The sequence below is a fragment of the Bos mutus genome, chromosome 2 (genome assembly GCF_027580195.1).
Source record: "Bos mutus isolate GX-2022 chromosome 2, NWIPB_WYAK_1.1, whole genome shotgun sequence".
Taxonomy (NCBI): Eukaryota; Metazoa; Chordata; class Mammalia; order Artiodactyla; family Bovidae; genus Bos; species Bos mutus.
In genome coordinates, this window is record NC_091618.1 from 10,831,407 (window position 1) to 10,858,467 (window position 27,061).

A 27,061-nucleotide genomic window follows, 5' to 3' on the forward strand; every position below is an offset into this window, starting at 1 on the left:
GACTGCTGGGTGAATGCCTTGTCTCCCTCCACTCGTTTCTTCTTCAGCTCCTCCACCAGCAGCAGGTCCTCCCCTTAAAGCTATAAAGTTGGAACTTCCAAGGTGGTCCAGTGGTTAAGACTCCATGCTTCTACTGCAAGGGGGGCATGGGTTCGATCCCTGGTGAGGGAACTAAGATCTCACATGCTGTGTGGTGTGTTCCAAAGAAGTAAGAAAAACATGGCATAAACTTGCTGGGGCATCCTGGGCCGTCCTTTGCCTATAACTCTGCCCTTTCATAGGTGCAGATACACTCCCATGTGGCTCATGGTGGGATTAATTAGCACCGTTTTGGATAAAGTCACTGGTGGCTGATACCAAAAGTCAAACCTTCTGGCTCTATAATCCCACTCCAAAATAACTTGACAAAAACCAAAAGTCAGAGGCCTGGAGATACTGGTGGCTGCTGTCCCTGTCCTTGTATCTTTAAGCCAACTACACATCACAGACTACGGAGTCCAAAAAGCAAAACTGAGAAGCAGGAGTGGGCTATTGCCCAGGACACAACCTCACTTCAAGTTCGACCTCCTCCTCTCTAATTGCAGTTCAGCTCTGGGCTCCTGGCCCTGACCCTGTACTCTGATTTCCATGTTCTGCCCAATTTCAGGCCTTTGAACTTGTGGGGGATTTTGACTCAGACTCTCTGCTCTGGTTCTTTTTATTCCTGCCCACTTTAGGAGGAATACCCTGTCCAAGATCAGTTCTTTCTGATCTGTCCCTTGGTGAGCAATTACTTGTTTGCGAGTATTAATAGAAGGAGCCCATTCAATCTAAAAGGGAAGAATTTATTATGAGAACTCAGGGGCTTCTCAGAACCCAAGGTCATAATTGCAGTCATGTAACAGGATGTTGACGTGGGGTTTCTCCTCTCCTCTGTTTCTACAGAGATGTCAGTGCATGGATCAGTTCAGTTCAGTTCAGTCGCTCAGTCGTGTCCAACTCTTTGCGACCCCATGAATCGCAGCATGCCAGGCCTCCCTGTCCATCACCAACTCCCGGAGTTCACCCAGACTCACATCCATTGAGTCAGTGATGCCATCCAGCCATCTCATCCTCTGTCGTCCCCTTCTCCTCCTGCCCCCAATCCCTCCCAGCATCAGAGTCTTTTCCAATGAGTCAACTCTTCGCATGAGGTGGCCAAAGTACTGGAGTTTCAGCTTTAGCATCATTCCTTCCAAAGAAATCCCAGGGCTGATCTCCTTCAGAATGGACTGGTTGGATCTCCTTGCAGTCCAAGGGACTCTCAAGAGTCTTCTCCAACACCACAGATCAAAGGCATCAATTCTTTGGCGCTCAGCCTTCTTCACAGTCCAACTCTCACATCCATACATGACCACAGGAAAAACCATAGCCTTGACTAGACGGACCTTTGTTGGCAAAGTAATGTCTCTGCTTTTCAATATGCTATCTAAGTTGGTCATAACTTTCCTTCCAAGGAGTAAGCGTCTTTTAATTTCATGGCTGTAGTCACCATCTGCAGTGATTTTGGAGCCCCCCAGAATAAAGTCTAACACTGTTTCCACTGTTATCCTATCCCAAACTGAACATGAGGCTACCTCCTATGTAGAAGTTACAGCAGAAAAGTATCGAACCAGCTTTCCCATTTTTAGATCTCTCAGCCAGATCAAAGATATTAAAAGGTTGTCAGAATGCGGAAAGGGGAGAAGATTTGATGGAGAGATATCATTGGAGAGGATGGGCAGAGAAGAGGGTGGCAGAGGATGAGATGGTTAGATAGCATCACCGACTCAATGGACATGAATCTGAGCAAACTCCAGAAGACAGTGAAGGACAGGGGAGCCTGGCGTACTGCAGTCCATGGGGTCACAAAGAGTCGGACACAATTTAGTGGCTGAACAACAACATCCTTGGAAAGAGTTGTTGTCTGAACTGCTGTTTTCCCCATCTGACCAGCCTGGCGTGGAAGGGAGAGAGGTGCAGAGGGACAGCAGGCATTATTTCAAGCCTACGGAGGCAGTCCTCTGACAGCAGGGTGCTTCTCCATTCTGTAGCCTGGGGCCTGATTTCTCCTTAAGAGTCCGTGAAGATGAGAGATGGCTCACCCAACTACTTGGGCAACACTTATCCAGAACTTGCCATATGCTATCCTGTCTTCTTCCTTTTATTTAGTATCTGTTTATTTGACTGTGCTGCATCTTAGTTGCAGCATGAGGGATCTAGTTCCCTGACCAGGGATCAAACCCAGACCCCCTGTATTGGGAGCATGGAGTCTTAGCCACTGGACCACCAGGAAGTCCTGAGACAGCGTTTTCTGTGCTTCACATGTCTTAATTCATTTAACCCTCCCAATCACCCTGGATGGTTCGTGCTGTATTTTGAAACCTGAGGCTCTCATTTACCAGCATATTGTGAATATTTTTCCACGTCAATAAATATTCCTCTGCCACATGTATCTAATGGCTGCATGGTCTTCCTTTGCATAGCTGAGAGGTCCAATGGCTAGGCACATGGATTCCAGAATCAATTACATATGGTAGAGGACCATTTTTAGACAGGAAATGAATGTACATAACCAGAGGCATAGCAGCCCATATCTCCAGCCCACTAGGGTCACCTTTTACTCCATTAATATTTCTTGAACATCTAGCATCTTCCAAAAACTGAAAATACAGTAATGAATGAGACAGATGTATTCCTTGCCTTCATATAATTTATATTCTAGTAAGGGAGACATATAGTAACAAGTAAAAATGCCAAAGAAGGCAAAATAATGTAAATGATAAATTCAATGAAGGAGAAAACAACAACAACAACAACGGATTGTTGAAATGGAGCAAACAGTAATTCTTGGGAAGTTAAATAAGACTGAACTCTCAGATTCTGGAGAGTGGGTGACTCAGAGTTCCTCTCAGTATCTTTAAAGATGTGATTGGCGTGGAGGACAGAGGACCTATAACTTCTGGTCTATTCTAGTTCCACTTCCCTTCTCTTGGTTACTTAACTCCTTGTTATCCAAAAATTTCCTGGGATAAACAAGCAGGACATTAAGAACCACGATATTATTTTGTTCTTGAATTAAATCTTCCTCCTCTCAAGACGTGTTTTGCCAACCAAGTCCTTGTGGGTCTTTGCAAACCTGTGACGTTGCTCTTTGAAGACAACCTCATCCCAACTGCCCACTTCCATTTTACAGATGGAGAAACTGAGTCTCATCATCTTCAATAATTTTCCAGAGAAATTTAAGCTTCTCCTCCGAACTGGAAAGTTATCATATAAGAAAATGCATATTCAAAGAGACAGAGAAGTTGATGTGACACTGCATCAAAAGTTTATCCCGAGCTGTTAAATCGTCATCATCATTCAGGGTACTTCCACATTCGAGATCTACAAGTGTCAAAGCCTAGGGAACTGAACAAGCTGTACAGAAACGGATGTCTCAGAATAAAGAAGTAGCTGCAATTGACAGGAAGAACAACATCCTCAATTTTCAAGATATCTACAAAGTGTGTGTTTGTTTTCTTCTTTTGAAGTTCCCTCTTCCAAAAAACGATCCCTCCTCTATTCTGATGAACGTTTACTTATCGGCACATCCTGTTCACCTATGCTGTGAAAGGAAAAAAAAAAAACTAAGTCAACTATGAGACACCTTAAATATTAGTAAAAACTTAAAGTAATTATAAAGGTTAGTGCCAGCAAAGGTGTGACAAAACTAGTATTTACACAATTTGCTGGTGACGTTGTACCTGACTTAGTCCTTTTAAAAGCATTTTTTTTAAACGGAGAACACAATTTTATTCTAAAAATAGATCTCAGTAGCAATGAAATACCCAAAGCTGGTCATTATAATAAAAAAGGTAACAAGAATTTGCTTTAATTTTTTTTCCTTAAAAATAAAAAATTACTATTATAAAATACTGCCAACTCTCATTTATCTTTCAATTATTAATTTTATAGATCATCTAGGACATTTTAAAATCATAGACTGGATTTTGCCTAATATTTAGACATACAACTAGATTGTTTTTTATCTTCAAATAACCATCTCAAAGAATGCAAACAGAATAGAACGTTTAAATAAACATAATTAGGAAGATAAAGTGGTGCTTAGAAAATGTGCTCTAAAGTGAAATTCTAGTTTGCATCTCTGTTTTCCCTAATTTTTGCAGATAACCAAAAAAAAGGTATTTGAAAGTAACAAATTATACAATCTATATGCAGAGAAAAAAGATTATTTCAAACCCAAACCACAGAAAGTTTAAAGGGAAATAATGACATTTAGCATTAAAAAGTGGTTTTATATCTTTAAAATGCTAAAGAAACAAGCATTCAAGAAAACTGCAGCCCTATCCACCATGTTCTGACTGACCTGAAGTACTAAAATATCAAGAATGCAGGAGACAAACAAGTTAAATTTAAAAGGCCCACATTTGTTGTTGTTTAGTCACTTAGTTGTGTCCCCGACTCTTTGCGACCCCATGGACTGCAGCACTCCAGCTTCCCTGTCCTTCACAATCTCCCGGAGCTTGCTCAAACTCATGTCCATTGAGTCGGTGATGCCATCCAATCATCTCATCCTCTGTCATCCCCTTCTCCTCCTGCCTTCAATCTTTCCCAGGGTCAGGGTCTTTTCCAATGAGTCAGTTCTTCCCATCAGGTGGCCAAAGTATTGGAGCTTCAGCTTCAGCATCCGTTCTTCCAATGAATATTCAGGATTGATTTCCTTTAGAATTGATTGGTTTGATCTCCTTGCCGTCCAGGGGACTCTCAAGAGTCTTCTCCAGCACCACAGTTTGAAAGCATCAATTCTTTGGCATTCAGTCTTCTTTATGGTCCAACTCTCACAACCATACAGGATTACTGGAAAAACCATAGCTTTAGACTAGACAGACCTCTGTCAGCAAAGTGATGTCTCTGCTTTTTAACATGCTGTCTAGGTTTGTCATAGCTTTTCTTCTAAGGAGCCTTTTAATTTCATGGCTGCAGTCACCATCCACAGTGATTTCGGATACCCACATTACTCTGCAATATATTTTAAGTATATTTTGCAAATAAGTGAAAGCAATGTTTGAAAGATCAGTTTGGGCAACTTACTTATCCGTCACATTTCCTTTCAAACTAAGGAAACCATGTGTGTTGCATATTATTTCCTCCATACTATATGTGTCACATGCATTCTATCATATCCATATTTGGGATAATTTTTATCACCTATATTCATCACCACAATCAACCATAATGCACAGTGAGTAGAAATGATCCTTTTATATAAAAATTCTTGATATATGGCATTCTGTGAAAATTAAAAGGTGATCACGAGTCACATTTAATTCGTGTTAAACATAGGTGAAGGTTCGTTAGGATTCTTAGCTCATTGTTAAGCTATCAGAAATTAGTGTGATTTGCTTTAACCATGGGACTTTCCTGGTGGTTCAAACAATAAAAAATCTGCCTGCAATGCAGGAGACTCAGGTTCAATCCCTGGGTTGGAAAGATCCCCTGAAGAAGGAAATGGCAACCCACTCCAGTATTCTTGCCTGGAGAATTACATCGACAGAGAAGCCTGGCAGGTTATACAGTCCATGGGGTTGCAAAAGAGTTGGACATGACCTAAGATAGAAGATACACTAGCTTAGTATTTAGTGTGAATAAATACTTCTTTTGTCAAAATTTGACCCTGAGTTTTCAACGCTCCAAAATAAACTATAAAACTGAAAACACTGCAAAATACTTTGGCTGGTCCCAGTGTCCTTACAATACTGTACTTTTTCTCCCCATTAACATAATACTCCTGAAAGTGCCTCCTCTTCAGCAAGCGAGGAAGAGGAGCAGTCTGAAGACCCAAAGAAGGCAGTAGAATTCTTCCTGCCTCAAAATTTTCTGCTTTAAAACTTCATAAGAATGTATTCCAAAATACATTGGTGTTTTAGTATAAAAATGCTGTCTCCCCAAACCTTTGAGTAAAACGGACCATGAATGAAAATGCAGCATTTTCATCCTGTAGGTATAGTAGCCTAAGGAAAGAAAGAACGTTAAGTGAAGTCCAACCCTTTGTGACCCCATAGACAGTAGCTTATCATAGACTGTAGCCAACAGGCTTCTCCATCCATGGGGTTTTCCAGGCAAGAGTTCTGGGTGGGTTGCCATTTCTTTCTCTAGGGGATCTTCCCAACCCAGAGATCGAACCCGGGTCTCCTGCATTGCAGGCAGACGCTTTACCCTCTGAGCCACCAGGAAAGCCCAGTAGCCTAAGGGGAGCCTCACAAACCCTGGTTTGATAAACACAGCATTCATCTATGGCTCAGAGTTCTAAATGTTGTTTTGGCAGTTTTAGAGATGATATAATGGTCTTTTTTGGTTTTTTCTTTGTTTGCTGTGTTCAGTTGCTAACTCATGTCTGACTCTTTGCAACCCCATGGACTGTAGCCTACCAGGCTCCAAAGAGTTCTCCAATCAAGAATACTAGAGTGAGTTGCCATTTCCTACTCCAGGGATCTTCCTGACCCAGAGATTGAACCCAAGTCTCCTGCATTGGCAGGCACTGGCAGGCGGATTCTTTACCACTGAGCCATCAGGGAATTGTATCAGTGTGTTTACATTTTATCATTTGTAACATTTCCATATATAGAAAACAACTGTACACATCTTTAAAATATTTGCCAAATACAAAATTAACAGCTAAATATGAAATGAAGCAATAGCCAGTGGTGACAATATTCTCACAGTAGTAAATAATCCAACTCGTTATTTAAAACTGATAACTAAGTCTTTAAAACATTAGCGTGTTAAACATTGCAATTTACTGAAATTACACAGAGAAATACGATAATTATATCAACGGCCATTGAATGCTCCAAAGAAGTTATTAATAAAAAAACAGCCTCTCCAACAACTTTCTAACAGAGTTAAGCCCAGGTATTGTTTCTGGGTTTAATTGCTTTGTTTGTGCGTGTGGCAGGGGTGGGGATTGTTTTTGTTTTGGGGATATGTGTTTTGTTTCTAAACAAAATACATATATTATTAAACTTCAGGAATTCTTTGGCTAAGCTACAGTGGTGAGGACTCTGAACTTCCACTGCAGAGGGCAAGAGTTCCATCCCTGGTCAGAAATTTGGGAAATTGAGATCCCACATGCTGAGCAGCCAAAAAAAAAAAAAAAAATCCTATAATACACTGTACATTATATGCAGTGGCCTACTGATACTATTTTCAAGAAGAGAATACTAAATTAATTGACTGGGCTGCAAAACCTTTCTTCTTTCCATTGTTCCTTGGATTTTCTTAAATGACGGCAACACGTTCACAGATGGATCTATAACAAATGTCTCTTCGGGAACAGTACAGTTTGTATCCAGTATAAAGCATAGATTAAATTCCATATTTTAATAGAATACCACCAACAAAGCTGCCAGTATCAAATTTTAATCCTTTTTTTTTGGGGGGGGGGTGCCCATCACATGGCTTCCAGGATCTTAATTCCCTTACCAGGGATTGAATCCAGGCCAAGTCCTAACCACTGGACCACCAGGGAATTTCCAATCCTTTATTTTCGTTAAAATTAATAGTTGCTGTAATTGTTACTAATGAAGAAAGAAATGTCATCTAACTACTGTGGGTTGCAGTCATTGTGGATGTTGACTGACATTTGGGATGTCTATCATTGGAAAAGACCCTGACGCTGGGAAAGATTGAAGGCAGGAGGAGAAGGGGACGACAGAGAATGAGATGGTTGGATGGCATCACCGACTCAATGGACATGCGTTTGAGCAAACTCAAGGAGATAGTGAAGGACAGGAAAGCCTGGGGTGCTGCAGTCCATGGGGAAGAAAAGTCAGACACGACTTAGCCACTGCACAACAACAATGAAACACTTGTTATGTTGGATTGTAGACTAAGGTGATGAAAGTCATATCTACTGAGACCCCGGATGTTGTCATTTTAAAGGCTGCTATAGACTCAAGGTGGTGACTGTCCCATTCTTTGAAACGGAGGAGGAAACTGGAGTTGTTGTTGGTTTCATAGCGCAGTTGGGAGATCCACGTGCATCCTGAGGTCTTCCCTGTTGGGTTAGCACTGGAGTTTTCTAGAGACAGCCTTCCTTGTGCCTGGAGATCCACTGGGCCTGAGCGGCCTTCCACAGCACTAACCTGCAGCGCCCCCAGGATCAGCGCCGCCCCAGTCCTGCTGTTCGCAGCGGAGGAAGCGCGGCCCAGCTGAGGTTGGGCTGTGGCCGCTTTGCTCAACCGAGTCCGCTGTGCGTTTCCTCTCACCACCTGTTCCCTCCCTCCAACCCCGCTACTCCGCCAACTTCCCCACCTCTTCACCCCTTATCCCCCCACCCCATCACCCCTCACTCCCCAACCCCCGTCTTCCTGCCCTCCCTACCTCCCCCTACGGCCTTCCTCCCCGCCCCACCCCATGACCGCAGAGGGCTCGGGGAGCTTTTTTGAAAGAGCCCGGCCTTTTTAAAAGCAATTTGACGATCTGTTTTAGGAGGCTGTAATTCCTCTCCTGGAACTTTATCCTAATTCAATCATATAAAGAGACAAAAAATAAAGTAGCAAAAACTTGAAAATGACTTACCTGTCAAAGGTGTTTTGAGTGCTCCCTTTGGGGCAGGTCCCATGTTATATCCACCCCACAGATTACCTCATTTAATTCTCGAAACAATTCTCGGGGCTTCCTGATGGTCCAGGGATTAAGAATCTGCCTTCCAATGCAGGGGACTCAGGTTTGATCCCTGGCCCAGGAACTAAGGTCATACATGCCATGGGGCAACTGGGCCCCCATGCCGCAACAAAGACCCAGCGTAGCCAGAATTTAAAAAGAAAAAATTCTGGGTGAGTGTAAAGTCACTCAGTGAGTGAGTGTCCAACTCCTTGTGACCCCATTGTAGCCCACCAGGCTCCTCTGTCCATGGAATTTTTTAGGCAAGAGTACTGGGGTGGGTTGCTCTTTCCTTCTCCAGGGGATCTTCCCAACCCTGGGTCCCCGCATTGCAGGCAGATGCTTTACCACCTGAGCCACCATGGAAGCCCGATGTGATATATACTATTTTACCCCTCATATACCAAATAGGGAAACTGAGGCTGGAAGAAATACTGTGGCTCGTGCAGAGCTCAACAGAGTTAAAGCTGGGGTTCCACCCAGGCCATAGGCCCCCCCCCAGGAATCACATGCTTTACCAGCTGCTTCTGCCAGGTCTCTGACTTAGTGACCCTTTGCTCCATGGTAGCTTCCTGTTCCCAGACCCAACCCTCAGCACCATGCTGCTATCTTGATCTGATAAGAGGTTTAAGAAATGCTTCTTCAAGGGATGACTTAGCTGAGGGGTAAGGGGCAGGACAGTGGTCATGTATGGATGTGAGAGTTGGACTGTGAAGAAAGCTGAGCGCCAAAGAATTGATCTTTTTGAACTGTGGTGTTGGAGAAGACTCTTGAGAGTCCCTTGGAGTGCAAGGAGATCCAACCAGTCCATTCTAAAGGAGATCAGCCCTGGGATTTCTTTGGAAGGAATGATGCTAAAGCTGAAACTCCAGTACTTTGGCCACCTCATTCGAAGAGTTGACTCATTGGAAAAGACTCTGATGCTGGGAGGGATTGGGGGCAGGAGGAGAAGGGGACGACAGAGGATGAGATGGCTGGATGGCATCACTGACTCGATGGACGTGAGTCTGAGTGAACTCTGAGAGTTGGTGATGGACAGGGAGGCCTGGTGTGCTGCGATTCATAGGGTCCCAAAGAGTCGGACACGACTGAGCGACTGAACTGAACTGAACAATGATACAGCTCCTTTCTTCTCTACAGAGCTGTGTGGAGAAGCGGCTGCGGGTGACAATGTCTGAAGCCTCCACATTGTGCTGATGTCTATAGATAGGTCATCTCATTAGAACCTGGCAGCTCCAAGTTAGGGCATCATTAGGCTCTTTGGCAGATATGGACACTGAAGCTCAGAGAGGGGAGGTGACCAGCTCAAGGTCACACAGCAAACAAGTGATAATGGGCCCAGAATCCTAGTCCAGGGTGTCTGATTCTAAGACCCACACTTCCTCCCCAGGCTATCTGTTTGACAGACACTCAGAATATAACCACTGTGGTGGACTCGGGCTTGTGAAATGTTGGGCTGACGCTGGTGGGGAGGATGTTTGGCAGATGGGCCTAGGGAACACGGACCCAGCTCCAGTGACAGGTTCAGTACCAGAAGTCAGGCTGTGCCAGGTCTGGGATCCAAGGAGGGGTGGGGAATTTGGTGTGGCCTTGGCAGATGCTTGATTGGTGCAACTAAGGAGAAGGTAATATGCAGAGTCTGAAGCTATGTTCATGTGCAAGTGGAGAACTATGCAGGGAATTGGAGGCAGAATCCCAGTCAAGGACTGGGGCCAATGAGCTAGAGGAGAAGCCCACAGCACCATGGATTTATGGATCCCCAGCAGCATCTGCCAACTTTATGGCCTTTTCCACATCCACAACTTCCCCCCTACCCCCACAGGAGAGAAGGGGTAGGATCAGGGATGATGACAACTGCTGACTCACCTCAGGGGAATCACCTTCCTGCTGCTCTCCTCCCCCACCCCCCAACCCAGAGGCAAATGGATGCAGAAGACCACCTTATGTACTGCTGTTGGGAATGTAAATTAGTGCAGCCACTTTAAAGCAGTATGGAGGATCGTCAAAAAATTAAAAATGGACCTACCATATGGCCCAGCAATTCTACTTCTGGATATTTACCCAAAGAAAATAAAAACAGTATCCTAAAAAGATGTATGCACCCCTAGGCTCACTGCAACACTATTTATAATAGCCAAGATATGGAAGCAACCTAAACGTCCATCAGTAGAAGAATGGATAATAAAAGATGTAGTATATATATATGCAATGGAATATTCTACTAAGTCGCTTCAGTCGTATCGAAGTCTGTGTTTGACCCTATGGACTGTAGCCTGCCAGGCTCCTCTGTCCATGGAATCTCTAGGCAAGAATACTGGAGCTGCCATGCTCTCCTCCAGTGAAATATTACACAGCCATAAAGAAAATGAAATTCTACCATTAACAACACATGGGCAGACCTAGAGGATAGTATGCTAAGTGAAATGTCAGAGAAAAACAATTATTGTATGATCTCACTTATACAGTAACAAACACAACAAAATAGGAATAGAGTTGCTGACACAGAGGGCAAGCTGATGGTTGCCAGGAAGGAGTGGGAGGTTGGGCAAAAATAAATGAAAGGAATTAAGAGATACGAACCTCCAATTATATTAAGAAAATAAATAAGCCACAAGGAAGTAATATGCAGCCTAAGAAACATAGTCAAAATAGTGTAATAATTTTGCATGGTACCAGATGGCTACTGGGCTTGTGGTGACCATTGTGTAGTGGATTTAACTGTTGGATTACTATTTTGCTGACCTGAAGCTAACGTAATACTGTGAAGCAACTATGCATCAATTTTTTAAAAAAGTGTTCGTAGAACCTCCCACCACACTTTCCCATAACTCTGCCTTTGCTGGCCTTGGCGCAGGTGCTGAGCTGGGTGGTCATAGAGTAGGGGCCTCAAAAGGTGGAGCTGGGAGGGCTGAGGAAGCCGGCCGAGAGGAAGAAAACCCTCCTGTCATGGACTTGTTCACCCTGGAATACCATCACACGAATCAAGAAGCTCTTTCTAGGGACTTTCCCAGCAGTCCAGTGGCTCAGACATGACTTAGCAACTAAACAGCAACATGTAGCTCCCAAAGACCAGGAAAGAGATGGTACCAGCAGAGGACAAATAGCAAGGTAAATTTCCTATCTGTCTACTCATGCTCCCCACACCAGCCCTGCCTCCACCAAGTCACTTCCTCCACAGGAAAAAAATCTAGAGTGTATTGGAGATGAAGTCTTCTGGGGGGAGGCACCTCAGGATCACTGAGTCATGCATCTGAGCGTAGAATGAGGTATCGAGATCAGTGGTTCTAAGAATCTTGTAAGAAAGGATCCGGCTCACCTTCGAAAGGAGCCAAATCAAGCTGTGGCCAAGCCCATCCACACGAGAAGCACCGTCTCCCGTGCTTGGCCCCAGTTGGAGCCTGAGGAAAGCAGAGTAGGAAGGATGAGAAGCTTGCAAATACTGAATACCTACAGTATGCCAAGAGTTGTACTCATCTCACTGAATCCTCGCTAAGAACTCGAAGATTCTCAACTTTCCCCGTTTCACATGTGAAAGTGGTTTCGTTCAGATTCTTTGCTCTGGAATCAGCAATCCACTGAAGTGAGTGCTTCCTGAAAGGGGGGTGGGTTGGGGTGGAAAAGCAGTATTAACTTTAAGAATCAGAAGCTATGATCTGGAATACATGCACGTGGATTAGTACTCTCCATGTATTAGATATTCTTCTATGCACTTTTATTTAATCATTACGGCAACCTCATGAAGTAGGTATTAATATCATTCCCATTTTACAGATGAGAACCAGGACACAGAGAAGTGAAATGGCTCGGCTAGTAAGTGATAGAGCCAGAATCTGAACCAAGGTTCAGTCTGGAACCAGAGACTACCCCAGCTGCCTAGTCAGCTGTTTTATAGCTGGCTGGGCCTGAGAAATAATCTTGAATGAGGGCTTTATTCCTCTCTCCTGCTGTAGACCAGCTGTCTCTGGTGTGAAATGGCCGTAAGCCAGCTCCTGCGTGCCTGTCTCCTCCATTTAAGAGGCCAATCAGACTAAGACTGAAATTCCAAATTCCTGACAGACTCTGATTGGCCCATTTTAGTTCAGATCCATTCCCTTTGTCCAATCAGCTGAGTTAGGGTTGGAGGAGGTGGACAGGGTCACAAAATATAGAAGCCCCGGTACAGGAAATATGTGAAGATGAGAGGGACAATTATCAGAAAATGGGGAAGTTGCACTGAAAAGCCACCCAGATGGTTTCTGCTAGAGGGAAATAAGGCTCAGGAAGACTGAATAATTTGCCCAAGATCACTGGTAGTAAAGGATGAAGCCCAGATACAAACTCGGGTTGGTTTGTCTCCAAATCTAAGCCCTTTACTCCATAGTACACAGCCTCCTCACAAAAGTAAAAACCTTGGTTAGATGCATAACGTAGGTTTACAAGGTAATTTTCATTTGGCCAGTATTTGTTAAGCACCTGCTACGCATCAGGAACTGTTCTAGACAATGGAGTTACAGGCGAATAAAACAGATAGAAGTCCCTGTTCTCATGAAACTGATGTTCAAAGTGATACAATTGAATAAGGACAGAGGCCCATCTTGGAGAAAAACACCTTTGGTTGGTGCCCCAGATGGTGTGGAACATGGAAAGAACGTGGACTTTGATGTCTGTCACAGACATTGGCTCCTTTTGGACATTGCCCAGTGGACTGCAAAAATGGCACCAATTCTTCACCTTTCCCAGTACAGTCTTCCCTCAGTATCTGCTGGGGACTGGTTCTAGGACAACCACAACTCTGCACCTCCAATTCAGATACCAAAATCTGCATGGTATTTGCACACAACCTATGCATATCCTCTGCTATACTTTAAATCATCTCTAGATTACTTATCATCTCTAATACATTGTAAATGCTGTTTAAATACTTGTAAATACAATGTAAATGCTATGTAAGTAGTTTTCCTTTTTGGAATTCTTTTTTTCAACCATTTTTGATCCATGGTCAGTTGAATCAGTGAATGTGGAACATACAGACGTGGAGAGAGAGCCAACTGTATCGACAGCCTTTGCCATGAAATGTCACAGTGCTCTCACTCAGATGCTGGTCTTAGTCACGTGTCTTGCTTTGGCCACTAGGATATTAGCAAACGTGATGTAAGGTGGGCCTTAAAAAACACTTGTGTGGTAGGCTTTGCCCCCTCTCCTGCCTCTGCCATTACCCAGGAGAACATATCAGAAGTAACCCACTGGGAGAACAGAACCAGAGAGTCTAGTTCTCCCAGACAAGGTCAGACTAAATCAGCCAATAGCCAGGCAACCTCCAGACATGTAGTGAAAGTGAAAGTGCATGGACTATACAGTCCGTGGAATTCTCCAGGCCAGAATACTGGAGTGGGTAGCCTTTCCCTTCTCCAGGGGATCTTCCCAACCCAGGGACCGAACCCAGTCTCCTGCATTGCAAGCGGATTCTTTACCAACTGAGCTATCAGGGAAGCCCTCAGACGTGTAAGTCCAACCGAAATCAGTGGAGCTGCCCAGCTGACCACCAGATGTATATGCTTATTGTTGCTTGCTTTGGAAACATGCGATTGTTTGCTATGCACTATCCTTTCAGTAATAGATAACTGATATACCCCTCAACAATGTATTAATTTTCTTTGTGACCTTGATGGAAAAGTAACTGCAAATGACCCATGCCGCTAAAGAAACCATATCCTTCTTCTCACCCTGGAGGATAGGTCCATGATGGAAACTAACCTTGTCAAACACATTCTCCTGAGAATTTGAATTTAGAGACAGTGCAGCCAAGATAAGAGATCTTGTTAGAGGTCATTCATTACACTGGTGGTGGCAGGACTCAAGTGTCAGTGTGTCTCCCCCCGATCCTAGACCCTCCGTGTCTCCTTTGGTTCCTCTCTGTCCCCTAACTTACTTCTCCAGCTACCTATAAATCTTTGAGCCTCGACCACATCCCTCCAGTAAATTCTCTTTTGCTGAAAACTGGCAGAGGTGGTGTCTGTTGCTTGCAGCCAAAAGGTCTAACTGCTACTCTGCCAGCTAGACCCAAATTCAAGTTCCAGTCCTGTTACTTAAGAGCTGATAGTTGTCCGGACACTGGCTGGGTACATGACCTCTCAAGAGATCCTTTGACCCTGATGTCACCCAAGAACCACAGGGAAATGAGAGCAGCAGTGTCAGGGATTCTGAGTGGCAACTCCCATTCTTCCATGACAGGGGGCAATTCCCTCCTGTCCATACAGCTAGGCAGCCGGAGTCTGGCTAGGTGACTGACCCATGCTTGCTTCCTGGGATGCTCCCACCTGGTCGTTGAATTTTGGGGGACAGTTGCAAAGACAAGGGAACAACTGGGATAGTCACAGTGGGAACAGTGCCAGGGGCGTTGTCCTCACAAGCAAGTTCCTTGGCTCCATTAGCTGCCCACCCTCTTGTTTTTTGGGTCTGGTTCTCCTGATTTCTTTTCAATCCTGGGATCCATCCAGTGTCCTTCTAATAAATTTCATTCCAGAGTGAGTGTAGTTACATGTACCCAAAAACTCTGGTGTAGTAAGAACAATGCCCATTTTACAGAAGAGGAAATGAAACTGGATTGGAATTTATTTACTGACCAAGACTCTAACAGACTGGACTTTGAGCTCTTTGAGGACAGAGACTCTGTCTGATTCACCTCTGTGTCACTGCCCTCCTGAAGAGAGTCTGGCAATGAGCAGAAACTTCATGCATATTTTGGAAAATGGGAAGGAAGAAAGGAAAGGAAGGAGAAAAACAGGAGGGAGGAAACCAAAACATAAAAGGAAGAAAAAGGGAAAGCAGAACTCCCCACCACCACCCTGCCACCCCTGTGAGTTCAGGCCAGCTGTCAGCCTTTTTCAGATTCACTTCCAAAGACTTCAGGAAGCAGATGAAGTTTCTAGAACTGCACACCCAAAAATGGCACAATCCAAACCCTTCGCCCTCCTGAAAGGACAGCAGAGTGAAAAGAAGGACAGGTTTGGGAATCAGATTTGGAATTTACCCACCTGCTGGCTATATGACTTCGGAACAAAGCTTAGTGTCCTGATCCAAGGATGAGCATGTGCCTCTGTGATTTTAAGAGATAAGAACTGCCTCCAGAGCCAGGGGCTGGGATTTCATGGTGAACAGACACAGACAGAGACCTTGCTCCCCTGGAGCTTACAGACTCATAGTGGCTGTGCTGAGGAGAACAAGAATTAATCGAATGAGTAGACAAGTAAATGGAAAATTAAATTGTGTTAGCACTACCTAGGTGAAATACACAGTCTATCAGGGAAATCAATGACAGTTTACAATGGGAGAATTTGATCTAGTCCAGGAGATTGAAAAGGGTCCAGGGAAATATGAAAGATGAATTAGAGGTCTAGCAGACTACACCGAATATGCCATGGTTAAATGATGAGAAAGAATACGGCAAATTTGAGGGGGAAAAAAGAAATAAAAGACCAAAAGACTCTTTTTGTTAAAAAAAAAAAAAAACTTTTTATTTTATATTGAAGTTTAGCCAGTTAACAATACTGTGATAGTTTCAGGTGTGCAGCAAAGGGCCTCAGCCAGACACATATATGTATCCACCCTCTGCTAAACTTCCCTCTCATCCCGGCTGCCACATAACATTAAGCAGAGTTCTGTGTGCCATACAGGAGGACCCTGCTGGTTATCCATTTTAAATGTAGCCATATGTACATGTCAATCCCAAACTTCCTAACTATCCCTTCCCCCATCCATCCTCCGCCTCCAGCAGCCGTAAGTTCATTCTCTAAGTCTGTGAGTCTGTTTCTGTTTTGTAAATAAGTTCATTTGTATCATTTCTTTTTAGATTCCACATATAAGGGTTGTCATACAATATTTCTCCTTCTCTGACTTACTTCACTCAGTATGGCAATCTCTAGCTCTAGCCATGTTGCTGCAAATGGTATTATTTCATTCTTTTTAATGGCTGAGTAATATTTCATGAAAATATGTGTATATGTACCACATTTTCTTTATCCATTCCTCTGCTGATGCACATTTAGGTTGCTTCCATGTTTTGGCTATTGGAAACAGTGCTTCAATGAACACTGGGGAGCAATATCCTTTTGGACCATATTTTTCTCCATATATATGCCCAGGAGTGGGATTGCAGGGTCAGATGGTAGCTCTAGTTTTAGTTTTTTAACGAAACTTCATACTGTTCTCATACTGGCTATACTAATTTACATTCCCACCAACAGTAGAAGGGTTCCCTTCTCTCCACACCCTCTCAGGCATTTATTGTTTGTAGATTTTAAAATGATGGCTATTTTGACTGGTGTGAGGTGATATCTCCGTTTAGTTTTGATTTACATTTCTCTAGTAATTAGCAATGTTGAACATCTTTTCATGTGCCTCTTAGCCATCTGTATGTCTTCTTTGAAGAAATGTCTATTTAGATATTCTGCCCATTTTTTGATGGGATTGTTTGTTTTGATGCTATTAAGCCTCATGAGCTGTTTGTAAATTTTGGAGACTAATCCCTTGTCAGTCACGTTATTTGCAAATATTTTCTCCCAATCTGTGCATTGAGAGACCAATAGACCAATAGACTCTTAAAAAAAAAAAAGATATTTATTCAGCGTCATGATCAGACTATTACATTTAGCAATCAACAGCATGGGTACAAAAAAAAAAAAATCTACATTAAAACCCTTTGTTGGAATGCTTTACACTTTCCACAGAACAGAAACTAAAATAACCTGTTACACAATTAGTCACAAGTACAGTCCTCGAGTTTTTTGCCCATATACGTGAGTATTGTCTAAAACATGTCTTCCTTGTAGCAGCTAGGCCCTGCCACCACTGCGCTTGGCTGAGTTCACAAATCTGCTATAACCTGTAGCTTCCCTGCCACTTCTCTGGCTCTCCTCTCCGGCCTTGTTTCCCGGCAGTAAATAAAACCTTCTGCCACTGCCATAGTTACTGCTGCTGCTGAAACCACCATAGCCACCTTGGTTTCACGGTTTGGCAAAGTATCGGCCTCCACCACCATCGGGCCAGAACTTCTGCCTCCAAAGTTTCCACCTTTCACAGGTCCAAAATTTGAAGATCGATTGTTGTAATTGCCAAAATCACTGTAGCTTCCGCCACCTCCAAAATTGCTTCCATCATTACCAAATCCATTATAACCATCCCCCCCTGCCACCATATCTGCCACCACCATGGCTGCCACCAGAGCCACCTCAACCACTGAAGTTTCCTCCATGACCAAAGTTCTCATTCCCCCCGAAACCACCTCCACGACCGCCACCAAAGTTTCCAGAACCACTTCGACCTCTCTGGCTGGATGAAGCACTAGCCATCTCTTGCTTAGACAGGGCTTTTCTCACTTCACGGTTGTGGCCATTCACAGTGTGGTATTTCTGAATGACAGTCTTGTCTACAGAGTCATGGTCATCAAAGGTTACAAAAGCAAAGCCTCTCTTTTTGCCACTGCTTGGGTCAGTCATGATTTCAATCACTTCAATTTTCCCAGGCTTTTTTCCCATTATTTTCAAAATAATCTCTCAGGTGACGTTCTTCAGTGTCTTCTTTAATGCCACCAGCAAAAATCTTTTTCACAGTTAAGAGGGCACCAGGTCTTTGAGAACCTTCTCTTGAGACACCCCGCTTTGGTTCCACAACTCTTCGGTCCACCTTGTGTGGCCTTGCATTCATGGCCACGTCCACCTCCTCCACGGTGGCGTACGGGACAAACCTGAAGCCTCTGGAGCACTTGGTGTTTGGATCCGTCATTACCACACAATGGGGAATGTGAGCATTCCCCATTGCTCAGAATGGCTCCTCAGACTCTCATCAGTTGTTTCAAAGCTCAGTCCTCCGATGAAGAGCTTCCGCAGCTGTCCGGGCTCTTTGGGAGACCATGACTTACACGTGATGGTAGTGGAGGTGGGGAAGACTTCAACAGTGCTTTCTCAGCGGCGTCCATAGATGCAGAAAACCCAAGAGACTCTTGAAGGGAGGCAAGATTAGAGAAACAGACAGGGAGCAGACCCTGTAAACCCTGAGATACCATGGGAAGGATTTTGATCTCTCTCCTAAGGGCAATGGAAAGCCAGTGAAGTGTTCTGAGTGGGTGAGTTAAATGATCAGATTTGCATTTTGGAAAAAACCCTGGCAATGGTGTGGAAAACAAACTGGAGGTGGATCCTAATGGACCTAGAGACTAGTTTAGGCTGCCAATGCAGAAGTCCAGACAAGAGTTTAGACAAAAGTGGTGGCTTGGAGTGAAAGGTGAGTAGACAGAGAAATTGATGTTTTTAAGATCAAGAAGGTAAAATTGAAAAAGCTCAATCAAACTTCAAAGGGTTTTGAAATGGGTATTATTCCCATTCAGTGTGGAGGATTTTGTTTTGTTTTGTTTTGTTTTTTGCTTATTGTTTGTTTTTGTTTGGTTTTAATGATTATTGTTACTACAAATAAAATTCAATCAAATAATTTAAAAAAAAAAAAGAGAGGACTTCCCTGGTGGTCCACTGACTAAAATCTGCACTCCCAATGCAGAGGGCCTGAGTTCGATCCCTGGTCAAGGAACTAGATCCCACATGCCAGAACTGAGAGTAAAATTGTCGCAACTAAAAGATCCCACATGCTGCAGTGCAGATCTGACAAGACCTTGCAGTCAAAGAAGTAGATAACATGTATTAAAGAAAACGAAAAGACTCAGTTAAGGATTGGATTGGGAGGAGGAATTAAGGATGATTGTCTAAGTTTCTGGAGGGTTGGTGATTCCAGTTACTGACTTAGGGCTGGATTTGGCAAGGTTTTAGACATCTTGAATTTGGTGGGTCACTGAGACAGCCCAGTGGAGGTGTTAAATGGACATTTAGATATACTGGTCTGGACTCAGAGATATTTGAGCTGGAGATGTGAATATGTAACCATAGTTGGTAATCATGCCCTGGACTCAGTGAGCTTGCCTGGGGAGAGAATATACAGCAAGGAGAGAAGAGGTCTAGAGCTGAAAGCTGAGAAACCCAATATTCAAAGTCAGGTAAAAGAGGATAGATCTACAAAAGACAGAAAAGAGTAGTCAGAGAGGTGGCAGGCAAAGGAGATAATAGACACTTGTTACCTTTACCATCCAGAATCCACTAGGTAATAGGCAGAATAATGTCTACCTCTCACCCTGTTCCTCTGGCCCAAAGATGTCCACGTTCTAATCCTTGGACTCTGTGAATATGTTACCTTACATGGTAAAAGGAACTTTGCAGATATTTAAGTCAAGGATTTTTAAATGGGGAAGTTACCCTAGATTATCCAGATGGCTCCAGTGAAATCACGGGGTCCTTATGTAAGGGTGGAAGGAGGGTCAGAGTCAGAGAAAGAAATGTAACAACAGAACCAGAAGTGGGAGTGATATGACCATGAGCCAAGGAAAGTAGGGCGTCTCCAGGAGCTAGAAAAAGGAAGGGAAGGGATTCGCCCCAGAACCTCCTGAAGGAACACAACTCTGCCAACACCTTGATCTCAGCCTCGAAGTCTCAGTTCAGACTTCTGACCTCCAGAACTATAACAGAATAATTTGTGTTGTTTGAAACCACTGTGTTTGCAGTTTCCTGTTACTGCTGTAACAAGCCATTACATGTTACATGCCCCCTCTTCTTCTGAGTTTTTCTCTGGGGGATAGCAACCCCACTCTAAGCCTACCTACTCCAAGGAAGCTATCTCTAAGCTGAGGCTCCAGTGGTGGAGTAGGAGACCTTGCCTAAGCCAGTCTCCCCTTCCAAGCCTCCCCAAGCCACATTCATCAATCAAGATTGTGCATATGATCTCATCCAGCTCCATCAGAGCAAATCTCAGACTTCATGCTAAGGTTGCTGGGGAAAGAGCCTCACTTCTCTTTGCTGAATGTGAATGAGGAAGAACATAGCCCTGGGAGTCATTGGGCAGCCATCCCTCAGCCAGGGGAGAGAGACTATCTGAGAACATAGTCTATATGGGATAGTACAGCTGAGAGATAGAAAAAAAGAAAAAAGAGTAACCAGATCTGTCTTGTCAAAGCCATGGTTTTTCCAGTAGTCATGTATGGATATGAGAGTTGGACCATAAATAAAGCTGAGCACCGAAGAATTGATGCTTTTGAACTGTGGTATTGGAGGAGACTCTTGAGAGTTCCTTGGACTGCAAGGAGATCAAACAGTTAATCCTCAAGGAAATCAGTCCTGAACATTCATTGGAAGGACTGATGCTGAAGCTGAAGCTCCAATACTTTGGCCACCCGATGCGAAGAACTGACTCATTGGAAAAGACCCTGGTGCTTGGAAAGATTGAAGACACGAGGAGAAAGGGACAACAGAGGACGAGATGGTTGGATGACATCACCAACTCAATGGACATGAGTTTGAGCAAGCTCTGGGAGTTGGTGATGGACAAGGAAGCCTGGTGGGCTGCAGTCCATGGGCTTACAAAGAGTCAGACACAACTGAGCAACTGAACTGAACTGAATCGAACCAGGTCCTAACACAGGGCTGTTATTTATCTGGTATTCATTGGAATGGCTGATTATTGTTGAAATATTTCTGTTGGGAAGTAAATGTTTTCCAGAACCACCTGGGGATAGGAATCATTCCCCCACTTTCTCCTAGTCACCTTTCTGGAACCCCTGAACTTCCCTATGATCCAGTAACTAAAGAGTTAATGCTTGGTCCAGCAGGAGACTTCCAGGACACCTCCTCTGACATCTGTTCAGTGACAACACAATGCCAATTGTTAAGTATTTTAAATGTCGCTTTTGTCTCTATACTATTGTTTGAATCCCTCTATTCAATTGGGTCAAAACATGTAATCCTGGGCTCTTCTTTTGATGTTGTTGAAGCCAGTAGAAGTCAAAGTTTCTGTCACTTGATAATCAAAAGAGATCCCACACTTTTCTCCTCCCATCCCCCTTCCCCAAGCACATCCTTGCTAACTTCAAAACCTATCAGTTCTTGGGACTTGCCTGGTGGTCCAGTGGTTAAGAATCTACCTGCCAATGCACAGTGCTTACTCTGAGCTCCAGGCTCCTAGGAAGCTAGCACCAAAGTCATGTCCCTCCAGTTGCCATCATGATCATCTACCAGGACCACATCAGCCCTCATGAGATGTTCTCCAACATCTACAAGATCTGGGAGGTCGCAGAGGGCTGAGTCTGGAGGTGAAGGGGAAGGTGATCAACAGGACAAAAGTAACACTGATGAATCACTCATTGGTGGAAATGCTTTCACTGAAGGCTTGGAAGGCTAAGGTACTGAAAGCAAAGTAATGACTCATGTCACTATCGTCATGAACCATCACTTGCAGGAAACCACCTTTACGAAAGAAGCCCACAAGAAGTACGTCAAAGATGACATGAAGTCAATCAAAGAGTTGGACACGACTGAGCGACTGAACTGAACTGACTGAATCAAAGGGAAACTTGAAGAACAGAGACCAGAAAAAGTAAAACCTTTTATATGACAGGAGCTGCAGAGCAAATCAAGCACATCCTTGCTGACTTCAAAACCTATCAGTTCTTGGGACTTGCCTGGTGGTCCAGTGGTTAAGAATCCACCTACCAATGCAAGGGTCACAGGTTCAATCCCTGCTCTGGGAAGATCCCACATGCCACAACTACTCAGTAGGAGCTCAAGACCCTGCAAACTGCAGCTACTAAAGCCAGAGCATTTACAGCCTGTGCTCAGCAATAAGAGAAGCCACTGCAGTGAAGACCCAGCACATCACATAAGTAAATAAATACATTTTAAAAAATTGTCCATTTTTTATCAGTGAAAACATGAATCCAGATGGCATGGTTTCTCTGTTGAACTACCATGAGGATGGTGTGACCCCCCCATATATGATTTTAAGGATGGCTTACAAGTGGGAAAATGTTAACAAACTTGGCAGTGACTTTGGAACCATCACCTGTTGTCATAACTGACCAGCTGCTGCTTTTCATCCACAAAACACTGGGACTGATGTCATCTTGAGCTCTTCATTTATTTTGATGCTGATTTGTTTGAAGTGGAGGCATTGTTTTTGAGGGGAAAAAAATACGTCATGTAGTTTGTCTAAAACAAAACACATATAAACTCAAAAGGGAGAGAGAGAGAGCCCACAAACACCACGGAAATGTGAGGTCGCAGAAGCCGGGGATGAGAGTTTTAAGAAGAAAGGAATGCTTAACAAAGTCAAATGCTGAGAAGTCAAGTGGGAACCCTGACACCACGTAAATATGTAAACCATCTGAGCCCAAGGCAAGTGCTCCATACGAGATGGTCCCTCTCCCCTCGTGTCTCCCGCAGCTCCATTCAACAGTATTCATACAGGTTAGATTTAGCTGCGTGTAACAGAAAATCCAAAACAACAGAAGCTTAAACAAGAGACAATTGTGTTTCTCTATCAAATAAAAGTGGTCCAGAGGTAGGCAGAAAAGGGCAGGAATAGTACGCCACCAATATCACGAACCCAGGCTCTTCGTATCATTCTGTTCTGCCATCATGGCAAAGAGCTCCATTTTCAAGGTCACTTCAAGGCCAAATACAGCTGTTGGAGCATCAGATTCCAGGCATGAAGAGAAAGGAGGGAAAAGCAAAAGAGGCTCACTTGACTGAGTCAACCCCTTGAAGTAACGTCTCCAGAAGTCCTTTCACCTCTTCCACTGACACCTCATTGGCTGAAACCTAGTCAGAAGGCTGGTTCTAAAGAGTTCTAATAAAGAATCAAATTTTTAAAAAATAAAGAAGGCTGGCTGCCTGTAGCAGTATGGAAATGTAGTCTTTTTTTTTCTTTTTTTACTACTTTTTTTTTTCAAGATTTATTTATTTATTTTTGACTGTGCTGGGTTTTCACTGCTGCCCTCTGGCTTTCTCTAGTTGCGGCGAGTGGGTCTATTCTCTCTAGTTTCAGCACCAGGCTTCTCATCGCAGTGGCTTCAGAGCATGGGCTCTAGGCACGAGAGCTGCAGTGAAAGTGAAGTCGCTCAGTCGTGTCTGACTCTTTGTGACCCCATGGACTATACAGTCCATGGAATTATCTAGGCCAGAACACTGGAGTGGGTAGCCTTTCCCTTCTCCAGGGGATCTTCTCGACCCAGGGATCGAACCGGGGTCTCCTGCATTGCAGGTAGATTCTTTACCAACTGAGCCACCAGGGAAGCCCGAGAACTTCCGTAGTTGCAGCATATGGTCTCAGTAGCTGTGCCACATGGGCCTAGTTGCCAGGTAGCATGTGGGAATCCTCCCAGATCAGGGATTGTACCTGTGTCTCCTGTATTGGCAGGTGGATTCCCAACCACTGGACCACCAGGGAAGCCCTGGAAATGTAATCTCTGAGCTGGATGCATCGTTACTTCAAATAAAATAGGGGTTCTTCTGTTTTGGACTAGGGAGAGAATAGATGTTAGGTAACTGGCAATATCAGTGCTCACATATAATTGTTCATATAATTGTTCTTGACAGATTGCCAAATGGTATTGTCTCCATTGTAACCCCCTTGCCATCTAACACATCTGTGCAATAGTTGTCATCATCTCCATTTTTACAGTTGGAGAAACTGAAGTTCAGCGTTGAGCAATCAGTTACCTAAGGCCAAACCAGTAGTGATGATGGAACTGGGAGACTTTATACATATATTTATTTATATACATATATTTATATGAATCACTTTGCTGTGTACCTGAAACTAATACAACATTGTAAATCAACTATACTTCAATTTTTTAAAAAAATGTATTAAAAAAAAAACAGCGGGGACTTCTCTAGTGATGCAGTGGATAAGAATCCACCTGCCAATGCAGGAGACATGTGTTCAAACCCTGGTCCAGGAAGATTCCACGTGCTGCAGAGCAACTAAGTCCATGCGCCACGACTGCTGAAACCTGCACGCTCTACGGCCCGAAAGCCACAACTAATGAGCCCCTGTGGCTCAACTACTGAAGCCCACGCACCATCGAGCCCACGTGCCACGACTGCTGCAGCCGTGTGCTACAACGACTGAAGCCCACGCACCTAGAGCCAGCATTCTGCCACAGGAGAAGCCACAGTGATGAGAAGCCCATGAACCCTAACTAGAGAGTAGCCCCCGCAGCAACGCAGACCCAGCACAGCCAAAAATAAAGAGACAATGAACTACCAAAGCAGTTGTCATCTCCTCCATTACTAGTCTCCCCCCACGCTCCTTAGTGCCCACTGGGTACATAATAAGTGTGTACCCCACGGGCACTGTAAGTTACTGCCCTCTGTGGACAACCCTCAGTCTGGGGCAGCATTGGTGCCAATTGAGGGGGTGAGGTAAGGTCTCAGCTGTTAGTCTGAAAAGAGACAGGCCTCTTGTCATCCAGGAGCAAGCAACGATGCATCCTAAGTGTCAAACTGTTCTCTTCCTAGGAGAGAGAAAAGAACCGACGTTTACTATAGCCATTTTACAAATAAGGAAACTGAGGCTGGGGAGGCTAAGTGATTCGCCTAAGTGATTACACAGCCAGTGACAGAGCTGAGGTTCAAAAGAGTTGTAGCATTTGCTGATTTCTGTGGTGTAAATACCCAGTCAAGCTAGCAATGTGACGTCTCTGAGCACAGAGCTGGGAAGAGATGCTCCCGGTGGGCTCTCACAAGCCGGATGACCAGGCTTTAGCTCTGAAAAGCAAGCATAACACGCCACTGCATTTTTAACACGCCTGCCATTTTGCTACAGTGTGAGGGCAGAGACTTCTTTTGTTGCTCCCACCGCACATGGCAGAGGCTACCGAAAGGCAATCACTAAAAGTTGGGAATGAAAGGACACTCACTCTCTTTTCACGAGACCACATTGCCTCAGATAGTCACATGTTGCAAGAATATCACGTGTATAGAATCTTAGTGACTCAGCCCTTTCACACAGAGTAACTCAAGCAGAGTTTGTTGAATCCACGGCAGGCAACCCCGCCTTGAGCATGATGAACCCACCGTGAGAAAAGCTCCTTTGGAAGCCTGAATTTCTCTCATTTCACCCCACTTCTTCCTACCCAATCCTCCCATTTTCTCAAGTGGTATGTGTGTGTATGTGTTCACATAAAATGTACTATCATAGCCATTTTTAAGTGTATAGCTTAGTGGCATTAAGTGTATTTCCACTGTTGTTCAATGATCACCACCATCTATCTCTAAAACTTTTTCATCTTCCCAGACTGAACGCCATAGTCATCAAATGATCACTCCCCATTCCCCTCTCCCCCAACCCTGATAACCACCATTCTACTTTCTGTCTCTACAAATTTATTGCCCTAGGCACCTTATACAAGTGGAATCAAACAGTATTCATATTTTTGTGACTGGCTTATTTCACTTATTGTAATGTCCTCGAGGTTCATTCATACTGTAGCATGTAGCATACTTTTTAAGGCTGAATAATATCCTCTGGTTTTGTATACACCTGCATTTTGTTTATCCATTCATCTCTCGATGGACACTTTGGTTGCTTCCATGGTTGGCGATTCTGAATAATGCTGCTATGAACCTTGGTATTAAAGTTCCTGCTTTCAGTTCCTTTGGGTAAATAACCCAGAATTGGAGTTACGAGGTCATAAGGTAATTCTGTGTTTAAGTTTTTGAGGAACTTCATGCTGTTTTCCATAGCAACTGTGCTATTTTACATTCCAACCAGCAATGCACAAGGATTCCATTTTTCCACAGCCTTGCCAACTCTTGTTATCTTCTGTTTTCCTGTCATCTTGGTTTAGATATGCATTTCCCTGGTGATTAGTGATGCTGAGCATTTTTTTCATCTGTGTGTTGGCCATCTGTATATCTCCTTTGGAGAAATGTCTATTTAAGTCCTTTACCCATCTCCTAAATGACTTGTTAGTTTTTTATTGTTGAGCTGTAGAAGCTTTTTATATATACATATAAAAAGATACATACATACACATCAGATATGTGATTTGAAAATATTTTCTCCCATTCAATGGGTTGCCTTTTATTTTTTTAAGACAGACCCTGTGAAAAGAGTCACTTTCATTTTTTAAAAATATTTATTTATTTGGCTGCACCAGGTCTCAGTTGCAGCACTCAGGATCTTCGATCGTCCTTGTGGCACCTGGGTTCTTTTATTCATACTTACGGCACGCAGGATCTGTTAGTTGTGGCATTTGAACTCTTAATTGCATGTGGAACCAGGGATCAAACCAGGGCCCCCTGCGTTAGGAGCACAGAGTCTCAACCACTGGACCACCAGGCAATTCTCATGGGTTGCCTTTTAACTCTGTTGATAGTGTCCTTTAATGCCCCCATCCTTTCTTTTAAGGAACTGATTCATCATTTCCTTCCAAAGGCCAAAACCCCTGACTCATGTATGTGGGAGTTCTTCTTAAAAACCTCTCTGAGCTCCTCTTTTCTCTTCTCTGCCATCCTGTGTACCATTGAATTTGCTCTTCACC

General features: G+C 43.9%; 2 pseudogenes; one reads left to right on the top strand and one right to left on the bottom strand.

Moving 5' to 3' along the window:
- Positions 1 to 17,474: 17,474 nt before the first annotated feature.
- Positions 17,475 to 19,461, bottom strand: LOC102266659 (heterogeneous nuclear ribonucleoprotein A1-like; annotated as a pseudogene).
- Positions 19,462 to 21,734: 2,273 nt separating this feature from the next.
- Positions 21,735 to 22,542, top strand: LOC102280863 (translationally-controlled tumor protein-like; annotated as a pseudogene).
- The last annotated feature ends 4,519 nt before the right edge of the window (positions 22,543 to 27,061 follow it).